This window comes from Piliocolobus tephrosceles, chromosome 13 (assembly GCF_002776525.5).
Source record: "Piliocolobus tephrosceles isolate RC106 chromosome 13, ASM277652v3, whole genome shotgun sequence".
Taxonomy (NCBI): domain Eukaryota; kingdom Metazoa; phylum Chordata; class Mammalia; order Primates; family Cercopithecidae; genus Piliocolobus; species Piliocolobus tephrosceles.
Genome location: NC_045446.1, coordinates 7,355,551 through 7,374,160, shown reverse-complemented (window position 1 = coordinate 7,374,160; position 18,610 = coordinate 7,355,551). Strand labels below are relative to the sequence as shown.

Here is an 18,610-nt window from a genome sequence, read left to right as displayed (position 1 = left end):
GTGCCTGGCCAAGATGTTATTTATTTATTTATTTATTTATTTATTTATTTATTTAGAGACAGGGTCTTACTCTGTCACCCAGGCTGGACTGCAGTGGTGCAGTCACTGCTCACTGCAGCCTTGACCTCCTGGGCTCAGGTGATCCTACCACCTCAGCCTTCCAAGTAGCTGGGACTACACGCATGCACGTGCTACCATGCCTGACTAATTTTTGTTTTGTTTTGTTTTTGTGTTTTGAGACAAAGTCTCGCTTTGTCACCAGGTTGAGTACAGTGACGTGATCTCGGCTCACTGCAACATCTGCCTCCCAGATTCAAGCGATTCTCCTTTCTCAGCCTCCCAAGTAGCTAGGACTACAGGTGTGCACCACCACGCCCAGCTAATTTTTGTATTTTTAGTAGAGACCAGGTTTCACTACGTTGGCCAGGATGGTCTCAATCTCTTGACCTCGTGATCCACCCACCTCTGCCTCCCAAGGTGCTGGGATTACAGGCGTGAGTCACCGTGCCTGGCCAACTAATGTTTTTTTTTTCATGCAGATGAGGTCTCCCTATGTTGCCCAGGCTGGTCTTGAAGTCCTGGACTCAAGCAATCTACCTGCCTCAGCCTCCCAAAGTGCTGGAATTATAAGCATGAGCCATTGTGCTCAGCCCTAAATTGTTATATCTTGATCTTCCTTTTTATAGGCATTTATTGATTTTCTGCCATAAAGGATGACAGCTCTCTTTAATATCTTCACCTCTACCATGTGTCTTCCTTTTAATATAATTTTCCAACCATGTAGATCAATATTTACTCATTATTATGACCATTAAATGCAGTTTAGCCATATAGAAAACTTTGATTACTTTTCTTTATAATTTCCCTTCAGTTAATACTTATTTTAATTTGTTTTCTGTTTTTATCATCTAGTCGACTCCCAAACTTTCAGCATTTGTCTAAATCTACTCAGTATATTCCGGTACATCAGATAATATATCAATTTCATCCTCCTGAAAAACTCTTTTCCAGTGTTTCCTGACCTGCTCTAATTTTGACTTGATGCCTTTTGTATCTGGTGCACAGCTGTTGTCTTGGAATCTTCCCTTCATTCAGAGTGTTTCTGTAGTTTTTTCTCTTGCATTAGATTTTGTGCTTCCAGAATCCCCCTCTTTTTTTTTTTTCTTGGCTTATTCCTTGCTTTTTCCTTATGGATCTTTCCTGATGGATCTCAGGCTCCAGCAGCTTCCTTGGAAAGAGTGTTTGGAAGGTAAATTTCTTGAGACCTTACATCTCTGAAAACATCTCCACATATACCCTAATTGATAGTGTGGCCATATAGGATTCTAAGCCAGAATTCATTTTTCTTTCAGAATTTTGATGACATTGCAGCATTATTTTCTAACTTCAGGTGTTGCTATTGAAAATTCTAAAAATCTTTCTGATTGCTCTGTATATGACCTGTTTTTTCTTTTTTCTTCCCCTCTCTGTAAGCTTTTATTTTTATTTTTTTGAGATGGAGTTTCACTCTGTCACCCAGGGTGGAGTGTAGTGGCATGATCTTGGCTCACTGCAACCTCCGCCTCCCGGGTTCAAGTGATTCTTCTGCCTCAGCCTCCCGAGTAGCTGGGATTACAGGCATGTGCCACCATGCCCGGCTACTTTTTGTATTTTTACTAGAGTCAGGGTTTCACCAGGCTGGTCTCAAACTCCTGACCTCAAGCGATCTACCCACCTCGGCCTCCCAAAGTACTGGGATTACAAGCATGAGCCACCGTTCTGGCCTCTCTCTAAGCTTTTAGAATCTTCTCTCTTTTTTTTTTTTTTCTTTTGAGATGGAGTCTCGCTCTGTCGCCCAGGCTGGAGTGCAGTGGCCGGATCTCAGCTCACTGCAAGCTCTGCCTCCTGGGTTTACGCCATTCTCCTGCCACAGCATCCTGAGTGGCTGGGACTACAGGCGCCCGCCACCTCACCCGGCTAGTTTTTTGTATTTTTTAGTAGAGACGGGGTTTCACCATGTTAGCAGGATGGTCTCGATCTCCTGACCTCGTGATCTGTCCGTCTCGGCCTCCCAAAGTGCTAGGATTACAGGCTTGAGCCACCGTGCCCAGCCTAGAATCTTCTCTTTATCCTAGTATTAATTACAGTAAATAAGGGTAGGTGCTATAACAAATAAACCCTAAAATCTCAATGACTTGGCCAGGCACGGTGGCTCATGCCTGTAATCCTAGCACTTTGGGAGGCTGAGGCAGGTGGATTGCCTGAGCTCAGGAGTTTGAGACCAGCCAGGGCAACACAGTGAAACCCCATCTCTATTAAAATACAAAAACTTAGTGGGCGTGGCGGCATGCACCTGTAGTCCCAGCTACTCAGGAGGCTGAGGCAGGAGAATTGCTTGAACCCCGAGGTGGAGGTTGCAGTGAGTCAAGATCACACCACTGCACTCCAGCCTGGGCGACAGAGTGAGACTCTAACAAAACAACAACAACAACAACAACAAAAACTCGGTGGCTTAACACAGAAAATGTTTGGTTTTCTTGTATCTCACAGTGAGATGAATGTGTGTATGCAGGCAAGCAGGCAAGTATCTTGTTCTATGCTATTTCTGTCTTGGGGATGTATCCTTCTCTAGGTCCTCTAAGTTCTCTTCATTCAGCTGAGGATGGGAAAAGTGAGCAAAGCTTATAAATGGAAGACTTCTATGGGGTAGGCTCAGGAATTATGTATATCACTACTGCTCATGTTCTATTGGCGAGGACTTAGTCTTTTATTTTTTATTTATTTATTTTTGAGTCAGAGTCTTGCTCTGTCACTCAGGCTGGAGTGCAGTGGTGCGATCTTGGCTCATTGCAAGCTCTGCCTCCAGGGTTCATGCCATTCTGCTGCCTCAGCCTCCCAAGTAGCTGGGACTACAGGTGTCCGCCACCGCGCCTGGCTAATTTTTTGTGTTTTTAGTAGAGACACGGTTTCACTGTGTTAGCCAGGATGGTCTTGATCTCCTGACCTCGTGATCCACCTGTCTTGGCCTCCCAAAGTGCTAGGATTACAGGCTTGAGCCACCACACCTGGCCATATTTTTATGTTTTTTAAGACAGAGTCTCACTCTGTTGCTGCAGTGCAGTGGCACAGTCTCAGCTCACTGCAACCTCCACCTCCCGCGTTCAAGCAATTCTCCTGCCTCAGCCTCCTTAGTAGCTAGGATTGCAGGTGTTAGCCACCACACCCAGCTAATTTTTGTATTTTTTAGAGTTTCATCACGTTGGCTAGGCTGGTCTTGAACTCCTGACCTCAGGTGATCCGCCCAGCTCAGCCTCTCAAAGTGCTGGGATTACAGGCATGAGCCACCGCCTCTGGCCAACCAGGACTTAGTCTTATTGCCACAGCCCTGCAGTTGCAAGGAAGATTGAAAAATGTAGTTAAATAATGTATTCAGGAAGAAGGAGAATGGGGTATTTGTGAGTACTAGCAGTCTCTGCTGTGGTCTCCATTGTCACAATGATGTGCCTGGCTGTGGGTGTGTTTTCAGACATTGTGCTCAGCACTCAGCAGGACTTTTAAATCTGGAAACCCTTGTCCTTTGGTTCTGGGAAATTTTCCCTTGTATTCTCTCTCTCTCTCCTTTTTTTTTCTTTTGAGACCGAGTCTCACTCTGTCACCTAGGCTGGAGTGCAGTGGCGCGATCTCTGCTCACTACAAGCTCCACCTCCTGGGTTCACGCCATTCTCCTGCCTCAGCCTCCCGAGTAGCTGGGACTACAGGTGCCCACCACCACGCCCGGCTAATTTTTTGTGTTTTTAGTAGAGACGGGGTTTCACCGTGTTAGCCAGGATGGTCTCTATCTTCTGACCTCGTGATCCACCCGCCTCAGCCTCCCAAAGTGCTGGGATTACAGGTGTGAGCCACCATGCCTGGCCTCTTTTTTTTTCCCCCCCTTTCTGGAAGTTCTATTATTTAGATATTAGATTTCCTAGACTGGTTCTTTTTCCTTTTTAAAATCGTTTCTCTCCTAATTTTTATCTCTTCTACTTTCTAGGCATTATCTCATCTTTTTGAGTTTATAAAGATTTTTTTTAAGTTTTCTTTTCTCCACCTCATTCCTGTTTCCCTTGTATTGCTTTTCTTACTCAGTCAGGTGTCTGTTTTCATGTTGGAAGCTTTCTTCAAATATCTTAAAATTATTGATGGCTCATTTTTAAGAGAGACTATAAAACTGATTTGAAATCGTTAGCATCACTGAAAGGTGATCTAATTGAGCTTTTAACTGGGGAACTTTCTCTTCTCTTCAATAACAATATCTGTAGGTCTTTGCTCTTGGAATGGCCAGATCTTTCAGTCTCCTACCAAGTCGGTAAAAGCCAGATTTGATTCTGGGAATGAGAGAGGAAGAGGGGTGTTGGGTATCTCAGCATTCAGGGATTCTGTTCACTAACTCCACTTGTTTTTAGTACAACTTTGATTCTCATCCCAAAGATCAACACCTTGACCATTTTGAAGTATCTTCTCCCCAGTCCACGCAGAAGTTAGGGAGGAGCCAATCCCTTGAATGCTGAGTGGAGGAGGGAATCTAAAGATTGATTTAGGCCGGGCGCGGTGGCTCACACCTGTAATCCCAGCACTTTGGGAGGCCAAGGCGGGTGTATCACAAGGTCAGGAGATCGAGACCATCCTGGCTAACACGGTGAAACCCCATCTCTACTAAAAATACAAAAAATTAGCCGGGCGCAGTGGTGGGCGCCTGTGGTCTCAGCTACTTGGGAGGCTGAGGCAGCAGAATGGCGTGGGCCCTGGAGGCGGAGCTTGCAGTGAGCTGAGATCCTGCCACTGCACTCCAGCCTGGGCGACAGAGCGAGACTCTGTCTCAAAAAAAAAAAAAAAAGAAAAGATTTATTTAAATTCATTTTTTAACTGACTCTTCTTAATTTATCTTCTGCCTCACTCATACATTTAGAGGTTCTGATACTGCCATGCCTGAGTCTTTCCCTAAACACTTGCCTACTAGTCGTTCTGCTTTGTAGTTTCTAGTTTTTTTTTTTTTTTTTGAGATAGAGTCACTCTGTCACCCAGGGTGGGGGTGCAGTGGTGTGATATCAGCTCACTTCAACTTCTGCTTTCCGGGTTCAAGAGATTCTCCTGCCTCAGCCTCCTGAGTAGCTGGGACTATAGGCATGTGCCACCATGCCTGGCTAGATTTTGTATTTTTAGTAGAGACGGTTTCACCGTGTCGGCCAGGCTGGTGTCGAACTCCTAACCTCAGGTGATCCACCTGCCTTCGTCTCCCAAAGTGCTGAGATTACAGGCATGAGCCACTGCACTTGGCCTGTAGTGTCTAGATTTTTATTACAATCATGTTTGTCTCTTGTTTTCTATCCTTGTGGGTTGATGCCCTTAAAAATCTCTTCTCTTTTCTATTATTTTATTGAGGTTTCAGGAGGGAATGAAAATAAATTGTGTGTATGTTCAATCAGCCACCTGCCTGGAACTGTGCAGTGGTATCTTTTAAGTTTGGTTTGAAATCTCTGATCTCTAGGGCTGCTGTAACAAAGTACCACAAACTGGATAGCTTGAAACAAAATATATTTTCTCACAGTTCTGGAGGCTAGAAGTCCAAAATCAAGGTCTTAGTAGGGTTAGTTCCTTGTGGAGGCTCAGAAATCTGTTCCATGCCTTTCTCCTAGCTTCTGGTGGTTGCTGACAATCTTTGGTATTTCTTAGATTGTGGATGTATCACTCCCTGCCTTCACATGACATTCTCCTCTGTATTTCTCTATTTCTTCACATGGCCTTCTTACAAAGACACCAGTCATTGGATTCAGGACCACCCTAATCCAGTATGACCTTGTCTTAACTTGATTGCATCTATTTCCAAATAAAGTCATAGACACTGGGGCTACTACTTAAAACTATCTTTTGGGGGACATAGTTCAACCCACAACAAACTAGCAAATTTGATATCTGAGATGATTCATCTATCAGAAGCTGAGAGATGACTAGTTTTTTTCCATCAGTAATTATTGAAGGCTTTAACAAATATGATTTTCATGATGTTTCCCAAAATGTATGCCACAGAATATTTATATGAGTTATAAGGAAGGAGTTATGTAGTCATTTAAATTTGGGAAATGTTAGTTAAAATGAATTTTTAAACTGTAGGTCTATTCAGGACCTCTCATATACCAGTGTGGACTGTGAAACATACTGTTTGGGAAATGCTACATACAGTTAACCTCCTTCCCCTTTTTTTTTTCTCAAGACAGAGTCTTGCTCTGTTACCCAGGCTGGAGTGCAGTAGCACGGTCTCGGCTCACTGCAACCTCCACCTCCCAGGTTCAAGTGATTCTCGTGCTTCTGCCCCCGACCCTGGCCCCCACCGTCCCCACTAGCTGGGATTACAGATGCCCACCACCACACCCAGCTAATTATGGGTGAGGAGTGCTTCCACCTGCTCCACATCCTATCCAGCCCTCAATTTTCAGTTATACTTCCAATGCTTTTATATAAAAGCGATAAAATTCTATCCTCCAGATACAAAGATGACAGTAGAGACTTATCTATAAAATACGTATTTTAAAGCAAGCATTCCCCCAGATCCCCTCTATAGAACAGAAGATTATCTTTTTAAAACAATGTAAACAAAATTTTTTTCTGAAATGGGGCCTTGCTCTGTGTTGCCCAGGCTGGAGTGCCGTGGTGCCATCACGGCTCACTACAACCTCTGTTTCCCTGGCTGAGCTGATCCTCCCACCTCAGCCTCCTGAATAGCTGGACTACAGGTGTGTGCCACCACGACCAGCTAATTTTTTAATTTTTTTGTAGAGATGGGGTTTTGTGATATTACCCGGGCTGGTCTTGAATTCCTGAGCTCAAAAGATCTACCCACCTCAGCCTCCCAAAGTGCTGGGATTACAGGTGTGAACCAACATGCCTGGCCAAAAGATGGTCTTTATAAAGGGGAGGGTGGGGGATGGGGGTGGGTGCAAGCATGATGGCTCACGCCTGTAATCCCAGCACTTTGGGAGGCCGAGACAGGTGGATTGCTTGAGGTCAGGAGTTCGAGACCAGCCTGGCCAACATAGTGAAACTTCATCTCTACTAAAAATATAAAAATTAGTCGGGCATGGTGGCACACGCCTATAGTCCCAGCTACTCAGGAGGCTGAGGCAGGAGAATCGCATGAACCTGGAAGGCAGAGGTTGCAGTGAGCCGAGATTGTACCACTTCACTCCAGCCTGGGCGACAGAGAGACTCTCTCAATTGAAAAAAACAAAACAAAACACAAAAGACTATCTTTTGTTAAATGTTCTAGCTGCTTGGACTTAGGCCTTTGGAAGTGTGTATCATTTATCCAGAATCACTTAAAATCTGGAAATCTAGAGCGTTACTATCCAATAAAACTTTTCGTGATGATGGAAATGTTCTCTATCTCCTGTTTAGCAGACTAGCCATTAGCTGTATGTGGCTATGGAGCACTTGAAATGTGGCTAATGTGACTGAGGAACTAAAATTTTTTTTTTTGAGACAGATATTTGCTCTGGTTGCCCAGGCTGGAGTGCAATGGCACGATCTCAGCTCACTGCAACCTCTGCCTCCTGGGTTCAAGCGATTCTCCTGCCTCAGTCTCCGAAGTAACCAGGATTACAGGTGTCCGCCACCATGCCCAGCTAATTTTTGTTGTTTTTAGTAGAGATGGGATTTCACCATGTTGGCCAGGCTGGTCTCAAACTCCTGACCTCAGGTGATCCACCCACCTTGGCCTCCCAAAGTGCTGGGATTACAGGTGTGAGCCACCATACCCGGCTGGAACTAAATTTCTAATTTAATTTAGCTAAATGTAAATAGCCATATGTAGTTTCTGGCTACTGAACTGGACAGCAGTTTACAGAATGATGTTGCCTCTCACTCTAGTTCCATGATTCTCAACCTTTTTTCCCTGCTTGAAAGATGCACATTTTCTGAGGGACAGATATATTTCTATTGGATCCTATGGCAATGATTCTTAGATTCTGAACTATGAGGTCACGTTTCTCTGGGGAAGGGCATATTCAGTTTGAAAATAAAAAGCCTCTAGGTAGTTCTGATCTTTTTGTCCCCTTGGTGCCTGCTTCCTTATTCACTGTCTGCCCTGAAGAATTATTGCTCTAAAATTTCTAATATTTATAGTTAGAACTCTAGGTAAGAGAATTCTTACCTGATAGCCTGGTATTTTCTATTTAAGGGTAAAATTGGTTAAAAGAAGAGCCAAAGTTTTAATTGAATCTTATATTAGGATATGAGTTAGTGACATGATATATTCTGATTACTAGCTGCAATTTTCAGTCTTCGCATAATCTTTTTCTGTCAAGTAGAGTATCATCCAAAGAGGCAGTCCTGGTGTTGATTGTGGGTGGATGTTGAATATAGGTGAAAAGACTTGCTATTTGGTTATCTCTAAGAAGGTATTTTTCTCCAAAACAGTCATTGTACCATTATAGTATTTCTTTGATGTTTCCATTTTTACCAAACTTATTAGTAGTGGTCACTTTTCAAATGTTCTGTGTCTATAAGCAGTTTTTTAGACTCCCATTTGATTCTTTCGGTAGAATACATTTACTTATTTGTGATATTTCTTTGTTTCTTACAGTTGCTTCTGCAGGAAGCCTTTTTGGTGGCGTGGTCCTCAAGAAGTTCCTAAAAGGTAAAGAATTACCTAACTTCCATGAGTCTGACTCTCTTCCCAACAATTAATTTGATATTTTCTGAAACAAATTTATATTGAAAGAAAGAGTTGACAGATTTATAAATAAAAATACAGGACACCCACTTAAATTTGAATTTCAGATAAATAATAATTTTTTAACATAATTATGTCTCATGCAGTACTTTATCCTACATTTTATCTGGCTTCTTTACTAAAAGATGATCTATTAATATAAAACTGTATAGAATTGACAAGATACCTAGATCACTGTAGCTTTTCTGTATACTCTCTCTACAACTTCAGAGAAAATTATCCCAGATGTAAAATAAAAATTTTAGTAGATATTTGTTTCTATCTACTTCAAAGAAAGAATGTGTGGAGAATGCTTTTACTATAAATGGTTGACTAGCAGTAATAATGTTTCCACATTATATGTCATAGTTGGTATGGTTTAGGAATTTTTGCTGACCTTAGTTTTAAGAATTTATTTATTTATTTATTTATTTATTGAGATGGAGTCTCACTCTGTCACCCATGCTGTAGTGCAGTGGTGCGATCTTGGCTTACTGCAACCTCTGCCTCCTGGGTTCAAGAAATTCTCCTGCCTCAGCCTCCTGAGTAGTCCTGGGACTGTAGGTGCATGCCACCATGCCCGGCTCATTTTTTGTATTTTAGTAGAGACGGGGTATCACTGTGTTGATCACTGTGTTGCCCAGGCTGGTCTCGAACTCCTGAGCTCAGACAATCCGCCTGCCTCAGCCTCCCAAAATGCTGGAATACAGGTGTGAGTCACCGCGCCTGGCAGAATTTCTTTGTATTATTTTTTTGACTTAAGAATACTCTACAAGCCAAAGGCCATAACATTTATTTTAAGGAGGCCAAAATGATCTTAGAACTCTAATGCTTTCATTTTTATTTCTTATGGTTGTGTGCTTCATAAGTATTATCCATTGGCCTATTTTTCCTAATGAATTGTTAATTTGCGAGTTTTACAGAATAACTTTTTAAAACAAACTTTCCCAGACTAAATCTGGAATATTAGTAGATTTTTAAAAGTTTGCATCTGTCCTTGCTTTAAGAAAATATGCTGTGGCCAGGCCCAGTGGCTCATGCCTGTAATCCCAGCACTTTGGGAGGCCAAGGCAGGCGAATCACCTAGGTCAGGAGTTCAAGACTGGTCAACGTGATGAAACCTCATCTCTACTAAAAATACAAAAATTAGCCAGGCATGGTGGTGCACGCCTATCTATAGTCCTAGCTACTTGATGGGGCTGAGGCAGAAGAATCACTTGAACCCAGGAGGTGGAGGCTGCAGTGAGTCAAGATCATGCCATTGCACTCCAGGGTGACAGAGTAAGAGTCTGTCTCAAAAAAAAAAAAAAAAAAAAAGGAAAAGAAAAGAAAACATACTGTGTATTAAAATGGCAACAACTGGCCAGGCACAGTGGCTCATGCCTGTAATCCCAGCACTTTAGTAGGCCAAGGCAGGCGGATTGCTTGATCCAGTAGAACTTTTTGGAGTTCAAGACCAGCCTAGCACCATCAGGAGACTCCCTCTCTACAAAAAAAAAAAAAAAAAAAAAAAAATAGCCAGGCATGGTGGTGCACAGCTATAGTCCTGTAGTCCCAGCTACTTAGAAGACTGAGGTGGGAAGATTGCTTGAGCCTGGGAGGTCAAGGCTGTAGTAAGCCGTGATCACACACCACTGTACTCCAGCCTGGGAGATAGCAAGACTTGATCACAAACAAAAAAATGGGGGCAACCAAAAAGCTACATTGGAAAGGTATAATGTTATAAAATAAATGTTTATGAAATGTATTACCATTTTTTAATGACAAGTTTTCTTCGTGCTTTGTAAAATGCAAATCAATTAAAAATTTATACCCAAATTTATAGCAACTCAATTATTAAAGCACCTTTCTTTCTTTCTTTCTTTTTTTTGGAGGACATAAACCCATTTTATTGTCTATCATGTTATACAAAAATCTAGAAACAATCGATTTGTATAGAAAAAAATGATAGGCCGGGTGCGGTGGCTCATGCCTGTAATCCCAGCACTTTGGGAGGCTGAGGCGGGCGGATCACGAGGTCAGGAGATCCAGACCATCCTGGCTAACACGGTGAAACTCCATGTCTACTAAAAATACAAAAAGTTAGCCGGGTGTGGTGGTGGGCGCCTGTAGTCCTAGCTACTCGGGAGGCTGAGGCAGGAGAATGGCATAAACCCGGGAGGCGGAGCTTGCAGTGAGCCAAGATAGCGCCACTGCACTCCAGCCTGGGCGACAGAGCAAGAGACTCCGTCTCAAAAATAAAGAAAGAAAAAAAAAGATAGTAAATGAGTGTGCAAAACATAGAATTTAAATTTGGTATTTTTTCTCCATGATATTAGGATGATAATCCTTTCAAAGCACATGTCTAGCTTCATAGTAGGATGTGTTCACTGGAAAGCCATAAAACTATGGCTTTCAGTGTCTGTCTGCTCTACTGGCTCTTGACAAAACTTTTGAGGTCTTCAAGAAAAGTAATGTACGCCTGGTGCTCTGGGGCTGTGCTGAGCTCCACCAACTCATCTGCAAAAGTGTTGTCCACCCCTTGGTCCGCAAGGAAATCCATCAGGTGGTCCTATAAGGCCCAGTCCAAGGAATCTGTTTTGAGTGTATAATTAGTATCCTTACATTCAAACTCACTAGTGGACTGAAAGCTAACTTCCCTGATAGAGAAGATGTCGCTCAGCCTCCTCTTGTCCAACCTCATCAGGACCTTCTTGCCATCATTCTTTATAACTTCAACCACGAAATGGGGAGTTGATGTCAATTCAGGGTCTTCAACCTTCTGCCCTTGGGAGGGTTCCTCCTCATCATCAAGTGGTGGGATGCTGTTGTTAATGTTGAAAGTGACAGTGATTTTTTTTCCCCCTGGCAACTTTCCGCACTAATTTAGCATCTGTCCCATTCAGTTCCGGCTCCCAAACTCCAGACATCTTAGGAAGGGTTTTATGCTTCTGTATTTTCCTTTCCTCCTTAATTTCATCACTCAGGAAATCAGTAAAAGCTTTGTCTCCTTCGCACGCCGCACCCCCAGCCGCAGGCTCAGTGCCCGCGAGGCGGCAGAACCCATGCAAACTGAGCAGCCCAAAGGGCCGGCCGCACAGCGGGGCGCGGGCTGCAGGAGCTGCCGGAAAGGCGCGGCAGGCGCAGGCGGTGTGGAGGCCAGCGGCGCAGAAGCCCAGCACTTGGGGCACGCAGCGCCGCAGTGACAGCATGGTGGAAAGGACCGCGAACACGTGCGGATGCAAAGGACAACCCAGGGCTAGGCGCCCAAAGTACCCTTTTTTTTTTTTTTTTTTGAGACGGAGTCTCTCGCTTTGTCGCCCAGGCTGGAGAGCAGTGGCTAGATCGTCGCTCACTGCAATCTTCCGCCTCCTGGGTTAAAGCGATTCTCCTGTCTTAATCTCCTGAGTAGCTGGGATTATAGGTGCGCACCACCACACCCAGCTAATTTTTGCATTTTTAGTAGATACAGGGTTTCACCATGTTGGTCAGGCTGGCCTCGAACTCCTAATCTTGTGATCCGCCCACCTCGGCCTTCCAAAGTGCTGGGATTATAGGCGTGAGCCACCGGGTCTGGCCAGTACCTTTCTTTATCTTGGTCATATCAAAGAAAACAAACTATTTTTACAACTCAGTTGCAAGATGAATACTCTAAAGACAGAAATATATAGGAAACAATTCTACCTTTTGAAACTTCTTTTCTGAAGTAATTTTTAATTGAAGGATGGAGACAGGCCAGGTGAAGTGTCCCGCACCTATAATGCCAGCGCTTTGGGAGGACAAGATGGAAGGATTGCTTGAGCCCAGTAGTTAGAGACTAGCCTGGGCAATATATTGAGACCCCCATCTCTACAAAAAATAAAAAAATTAGCCATGCGTGGTGGCGCATACCTGTAGTCCCAGCTACTCAGGTGGCTGAGGCAGAATTGCTTGTACCCAGGCTTTGAGGCTGCAGTGAGCTATGATCACGCCACTGTGCTCCAGCCTGGGTGACAAAGTAAGATTGTTTCTAAAATAAAAAATAATGAGGACTTAAAAATGCTTGCTTGCTAAATGAAGTGATCAGAGGTATTCCCCTTTTCCTTTGTAAATTGTCTTGGCCCTCTGAATCTACCTTCCAACTGTCTGTATCCTTGGATATTTAACAGACTTCTGCTTTTGCTCTGTGACCCTAATTTTGTTTAGGTTCTACCTGGTGTGAGTACATTAATTTTTTTTTTGAACACATTTAAAAACTAATTGTGGAAGAAAAGTAAACAAAAAAAAAAAAAGATTTTAAACATCATCATTATTATTATTTTGTAGAGATGAGGTCTCACTATGTTGCCTAGGCTGGTCCTGAACTCCTGGGCTCAAGCAGTCCTCTCACCTCGGCCTCCCAAAATGCTGGGATTACAGGCATGAGCCACTGCACCTGTCCTGTTACTATTTTTGAGACAGAGCCTTGCTCTGTCACCTAGACTGGGGTGCAGTGGTGTGATCATGGCTCACTGCAACCCCAAGCTCCTGGGCTTGAGCTATCCTCCAGCCTCAGCCTCTTGAGTAGCTAGGGTCACATGTGCACACCTCCATGCCCAGTTCTTTTTAAATTTTTTCTAAAGATGGGATCTCACTTTGTTGCCCTGACTGGTCTCAAACTCCTGGCTGGTCTCAAGCTCTCATGCAATAGCCTCCCAAAACACTGGGATTACAAGTGTGAGCCACCCTGCCCAGCTAAGATTTTTATTTTAGCTCCAGAACATTCTGTATTTGGTAAGAATGTTCTCCCTTTAGTATTAATCACAATGATGATTTATTGAGCATTTACTATGCATTAGGCCTTGTGTTCGACTTAAAGACGGTTATAGTAGTGAACAAGATAGATTTGGTTTCTCCCTTTATGCCCCTAGTGAAGATATCTTAATTACTCTATTCTATTGCCTCCTTAAGCCTATGCCTAGAAGAAAGAGAACATCAGCTATTGTCCTGAAGAGTTTGCTCTGATTCTGAGACTTTTGGGAGATCTGAATCCAAGTTCAGGCATCATGGGCTGACTGCCTTCAAAACATCTAGATTATTTATAAGTTTTTCCTTACTCTTCATTTTTGAATTACTGTCTTTGGGTTGATGCAGAGAAGGGAAAGATCATTCCTAGTGGCCCTGCTCCAGTTAGTATCTGTGAAATTACTTTGAAAGATGTGAAAATCGGCCAGGCACGGTGGCTCATGCCTGTAATCCCAGCGCTTTGGGAGACCAAGGCGGGAGGATCACGAGGTCAGGAGTTTAAGACCAGCCTGGTCAACATAGTGAAACCCCGTCTCTACTAAAAATAAAAAAAAAAAATTAGCTGGGGGTGGTGGTGGACACCTGTAATCCCAGCTACTTGGGAGGCTGAGGCAGGAGAATCGCTTGAACCTGGGAGGTGAAGGTTGTAGTGAGCTGAGATCATGCCACTGCACTCCAGCTCTGGCGACAGTGCAAGACTCCATCTCCAAAAAAAAAAAAAAAAAGTGAAAATCTGGTCAGGCACGGTGGCTCTGACTAAAATCCCAGCACTGTGGGAGGCTGAGGTAGGCAGATTGCTTGAGCCTTGGGCAACATGGTGAAACCCCATCTCTACAAAAAATACGAAAATCAGCCATGCACGTGAAAATCAGCTGAGCATGTCTGCAGTCCCAGCTACTGAGGGCTGAGGCAGGAGATCCGTTTGAGCCCAGGAGGTCAAGTCTGCAGTGAGCTGTGATTGCGCCACTGCACTACAGCCTTGGTGACAGAGTGAGATCTTGTCTCAAAAGAAAAAAAAACTATATAAATAAAAGGGAATATATTATTAGCACTAGGGAAGGAGATAGGAGCATTCCCTGCAAAATAAACCCACACTTAATATGCTTGTACAAGGAGTGGTCAGATCATATATAAGGCTATTCGTTTGACTAATATTTGTGAAAATGCTTTGAGAAAAGTGAAAAGCCATGTAACTACAAGGGAATAATTTTATTATCATTGTTACTCTTAGGGAGTGGGTATTGAGTTGAGTATCATTTATGGAATAACCACATATTCATTATGCCAGTACTACAAACTCTAGACAATGTTTGTCATGGTGACTTAGTTTTAATTGAACTGTTATTTTAAAAACTCAAAGCAATTTCATTTAAAAACTCAAAGCAAACTCACAATAATCCTTATTGTGATAAATTGTGAGTAGCTAACTCTTTGTACAAAGAAGAAGTACTGCACATCAAGTACACAATTAAAATTGAATCATTTGCTCATGGTCAATCACCTTTAGTAGCCAACGGCAGCCTAAAGTCTTCTCTCCAGCTGTTAGGGCTGTTAATATTAACCTCCACTCAATAATGCTACTTACTCTTTTTGTTTGTTTGTTTGTTTGTTTTTGAGACGAAGTCTCACTCTTGTCACCCAGGCTGGAGTGCAGTGGCGGGATCTTGGCTCACTGTAACCTCTGCCTCCTAGGTTCAAGAAATTCTTCTGCCTCAGCCTCCCAAGTAGCTGGGATTACAAGTGCCTGCCACCATAGCAAGCTAATTTTTATATTTTTAGTAGACTTGGGATTTCACCATTTTGGCCAGGCTTGTCTCGAACTCCTAACCTCAGGTGATCCGCCTGCCTCGGCCTCCCAAAGTGCTGGGATTACAGGCGTGAGCCACCATTCCTGACCTAGTTATTCTTACTAATTAGTAACAAAAATTACTCAGTGAACCTCCCAAAGGAAATTGGTGAAGACTAAGACAGGAATCCCTTAGCTCCCTGGTTTATGCACTATTAATTATGCCTTTTTTACTATTATTATTTAGAGATTCTGACACTATTAAACTAGTAGCAAGCTGCTTTAAATTGCTGCATTTACTGATCTTTCACTGTTTAATTAGCTTCATCAGGGAGTCTCTGGCAGCTGGATTCATTACTCATCAGTTCTCTAGATGCTAAAAAATTATATATTTATACAAAATTAATATATCTCTGAATTCAGTTTATGTTGTTGTCTTCATTATTTGGCTGATTTCTCTCAGTGTCTAAAACAAGTGGTCTGACCCCTCTTCAGGGGAGCTGAACTGCTGAAGAACTATCAGCTTCAGTTTCCTTTACTCTTCAGTCTGTTCTACCAGGGTTGTATCCAGGTACTTTTTTCTCTGGATCTGGAATACTTTAGATCAATTCCTGTACAAAATAGGCTCATATTTCTGGGTATTTTATTTATGCTGGATTAACAAACAATGACCATTGTAATCTCCCTACTCACCTACTTCTCTACTGGTTTATTTTCTCTTTTTTCCCCTTTCTTCTCTAGTCCTTAACTATTTATACGTTTATTCAGTAAACTTTTATTGAAACATCTACCTTGCCACAAAGAAGTCACAGGAAATAGAGGCAGCTTTGCAAATAAAATGCAGTGTGATTAGTACTGTAATGGAGGTGTAAGTTCAAAGAGCTTCTCTCATAACCCAGAGGATATTCCCCAAAGTTCAGTCACTAAGGTGCCTTTCTTCCCTTCATTATTCTGCATCATTATTCTACATTCAATTCAGACAGCTTTTCTACTTTTAAGACTTTAACTAACATTAACTATGCTGATGAGACTTATTTTTCCCCCTCTTGATCACTGACACATCTCCTAAACTCCAAAGGAATAGCTTTGAATGTCAATTAGGCTATTCCATTTGAGAGTTCCTGTGAAATATTATGTGTAACATGTCTAAAATAGGGTTCATTTTCTTGAAATGAACTTACTGTATAATGTCTGCATTCCTTTCAGTGATATTGACATATTCATAATTCTCCAGGGTTAAAAATCTTGGTTTTTATGGTGGGGGAGGGGTTTCTCCTTTTTTGTTTCCTCATTATGTAATTGATTTTTTGTTAATTCTGCATTTATAATATATAATTCTTACTAATTTAAATATAGCTTACATTCTTCCTTTTAATGATTCCTTATTTATTATTATATTAGGTCTGAGTACCTCAGGCCAGATTTAAGGCCTTCTCTCAAGAGGATAGGCCCCTCTACTTTGAAGAATAATGCCCATTAAGATAGATAAGTTCTTAATGTGTTTAAAAAATTGTCACTGTGTCATACTAAATGTGTACTACTAGTCTGCGTTGAGTACTTATCCACTTAGGTATAATTCCATTTATATATTCATTTATGTGTATACTTATCCATTTATATAGAACTGTTTCTATCATAAATGTCTGTCAGTGAAACATGATTGTTTCAGTGTGTCCTACTTGCTCAGGTCTGCTTCCCGAGTTCATGTCATTCTCCTACCTCAGCCTCCCAAGTAGCTGGGACTACAGGTGCCCGCCACCACACCCAGCTAATTTTTTTTTTTTTTTGTATTTTTGGTAGAGACAGAGTTTCACCAGAGAGCCAGGATAGTCTCGATCTCCTGACCTCGTGATCCGCCCGCCCCGGCCTCCCAAAGTGCTGGGATTACAGGCGTGAGCCACTGCGCCCGGCTGACAGAAGTGGTTTTTACCAACCCTGACATAATCCTTTTCCTTTTCAACTTGGATAGATTAAACAGGAGGAAAAGGATAGCTCTTATTATTAGAGATCCTGGGAGCTGGCTCATGCTCTGGCTGAGTGGTACATAACTGCTTTTATTCAGCAGCCCATGAGAGCTAACCTGCCTTGTACCTAGCTGGCTTAAAATGCTTGAACTTTTACAATTCCTCATTGAGTAATCAGCTGGGCACTTATTGTTCCAACTCTGTCCTTCTGGGTTACCACACATCTTTAGTCTTCTCAGCTGGGGACACAAGGAGAGTTGTCTCCCTATAGTGGTATAGTAGAATTTGGCTGGAATGGGAAGAGGGGATATTGTGTTTTTTCTTGAGTAGACTTTATGGCTACTGACTTTATGGCTACATTCTGAAAAATGGTCAGATGACATCACATACAAAAATCACCTCAAAATGGATCAAAGAACTAAAACTATAAAACTGTTAGAAAAGAAAGAAAGGTTTAAATCTTCATGACCTTGGATTAGGCAATGATTTTTTGGGTATGACATTTAGAGCACAAGCAACCAAAGGAAAAGTAGAGAAATTGGACTTAATCAGTATTAAAAACTCTTATGCTTCAAAAGATGATATTAAGAAAGTGAAAAGATCAATTATACCTAAAAAAAAAAAAAAAAAAAAAAGCTGGAAAATAAAGGTCTCTAGTTCCAAAACTTAGAAAAAAAAAGGTGAAAAAATAATCCACAGATAAGAAAAGTCTAGTATCCAGTGTACATAAAGAACTTATACAACAACAATTAAAGGACAAATAGCAAAATTCATATGGTAAAGCCCCAACCCCCAAAGTGATAGTATTTGGAGATGGGGCCTTTGGGAGGTAAGTGGGGTTAGATTAGATCATGAGGGTTGGGCCTTCATGAGATTAGTGGTTTTATAAGAAGAGGAAGGGAGAGAGAGATTATTCTCTTTTTCCCTCTCCCTCCCTTGTATCCACTGAGGAAAGGCCATGTGAGCACACAATGAGAAGGCAGCTATCTAAAAGCCAGGAAGACAGCCCTCATCAGGAACCAAATGAACTGGCACCTTGATCTTGGACTTCCCAGTCTTCAGAATTGTGAGAAATAAATTTCGCTTTGTTTAAGCTACCTAGTGTATGGCAGAGTTGGGTAGTTGTGACAGTTGCAGCAGAAAGTATATGGCTCATAACATGAAAAATATTTACTAGCTGACCCTTTACTGAAAAAGTTTACCCGCCCCTGATCTATGCCAGTGAAAGCTATATCTGAAACTGAGCACTTCAATAATCAACCAGCATTTACTGAGCATCTTCCATGCTGTTAGTCAGGTTCAATGGAACCATTGTATAATCTAGATAAGACTTGGGTGAAATAGGAAACACGACATTATATGTAGCAGCATTATGTGTGACATAATAAAAAC

The 18,610-nt window shown here is 42.2% G+C and overlaps 2 protein-coding genes and 1 pseudogene across 3 annotated transcripts in view; 1 reads left to right on the top strand and 2 right to left on the bottom strand.

Moving 5' to 3' along the window:
* Positions 1 to 18,610, bottom strand: part of LOC111533669 (pyruvate carboxylase, mitochondrial-like) — a 1,148,173-nt gene that overhangs the window by 949,994 nt on the left and 179,569 nt on the right. The window lies entirely within an intron of this gene.
* The window catches only part of RCE1 (Ras converting CAAX endopeptidase 1), a 92,025-nt gene that overhangs the window by 5,505 nt on the left and 67,910 nt on the right, over positions 1 to 18,610 (top strand). For both annotated transcript variants that reach the window (XM_031933912.1, XM_023186309.3), the window contains exon 2: positions 8,597 to 8,650. The gene's annotated coding sequence lies outside the window, so the exon portion shown is untranslated. The remainder of the gene's footprint in view (positions 1 to 8,596; positions 8,651 to 18,610) is intronic.
* On the bottom strand, positions 11,136 to 11,916 carry LOC111522329 (annotated as a pseudogene).